The sequence below is a fragment of the Strigops habroptila genome, chromosome 15 (assembly GCF_004027225.2).
Source record: "Strigops habroptila isolate Jane chromosome 15, bStrHab1.2.pri, whole genome shotgun sequence".
NCBI lineage: Eukaryota > Metazoa > Chordata > Aves > Psittaciformes > Psittacidae > Strigops > Strigops habroptila.
In genome coordinates this window covers 12,300,184-12,301,202 of record NC_044291.2, presented here as the reverse complement: position 1 = coordinate 12,301,202, position 1,019 = coordinate 12,300,184, and the positions used below count along the sequence as shown (strand labels likewise).

General features: G+C 52.4%; 1 pseudogene; it reads right to left on the bottom strand.

Annotated features, from left to right (window-relative positions):
- Positions 1-470: 470 nt before the first annotated feature.
- Positions 471-527, bottom strand: LOC115617261 (annotated as a pseudogene).
- Positions 528-1,019: the final 492 nt, after the last annotated feature.

Sequence of the window (1,019 nt, the reverse complement as noted above, 5' to 3'; positions counted from 1 at the left end):
CGACTGGGATTTCCTATTCGAGCTCATTGTGTAATTAGTGCGGCCCACTTACTCCATGTAGCATCAGTTGCATGATGTGTAGAGGAGACCCTGCCTTTGAACATCCAGCCCAGCACAGGCAACCGGGGTGCCAGGAGGAGCTGCGCTTCAGTTCCGATCACTTCTGAGGCAGCTCGAACCCTTTCATAGGCTGCCAGTATCTCTTTTTCAGCGGGAGTATAGCTGGCCTCGGATCCTTTATATCCCCGACTCCAAAAGCCAAGGGGTCGACCTCGAGTCTCCCCTGGAGCTTTCTGCCAGAGGCTCCAGGTAGGACCATTCTCCCCAGCTGCGGTATAGAGCACATTTTTCACATCTGGCCCGGCCCGGACTGGTCCAAGGGCTACTGCGTGAACTATTTCTCGTTTAATTTGTTCAAAGGCTTGTTGTTGTTCAGGTCCCCATTTGAAATCATTCTTCTTCCGGGTCACAAAAATATGGAACACTTCACGAATTTGCGTGTCATCCTTGCGCAGGGGCCATGCTAGCCAGAGTCATAGTAACTGGAAGCAAACAGTTATCTCAACCTTTCGTGCCCCACGTTGGGTGCCAAAAAGAACTGTTGTGGTTTGAGCCCAGCCGGTAACTCAGAACCACACAGCCACTCGCTCACTCCCCCCCTTCCTCCCCCCGCTCCCGGAGGGATGGGGAGGAGAATCGGAAGAATGTAACTCCCACGGGTTGAGATAAGAGCAGTCCCGCAACTAAGGTATAATACAAAACCACTACTGCTACCACCAATGATAATAATGATTAGTGAAATAACAAGGGGAGAGGATACAATTGCTCACCACCCACCGACCGATACCCAACCCAACCCGAGCAGTGATCTGGGCCTTCCGGGTAACTCTCCCCGGTTTATATACTGGGCATGACGTGCTGTGGTATGGAATACCCCTTTGGCTAGTTTGGGTCAGGTGTCCTGTCTCTGCTTCCTCCCGGCTTCCCCTCCTCCCTGGCAAAGCATGAGACTGAGAAAG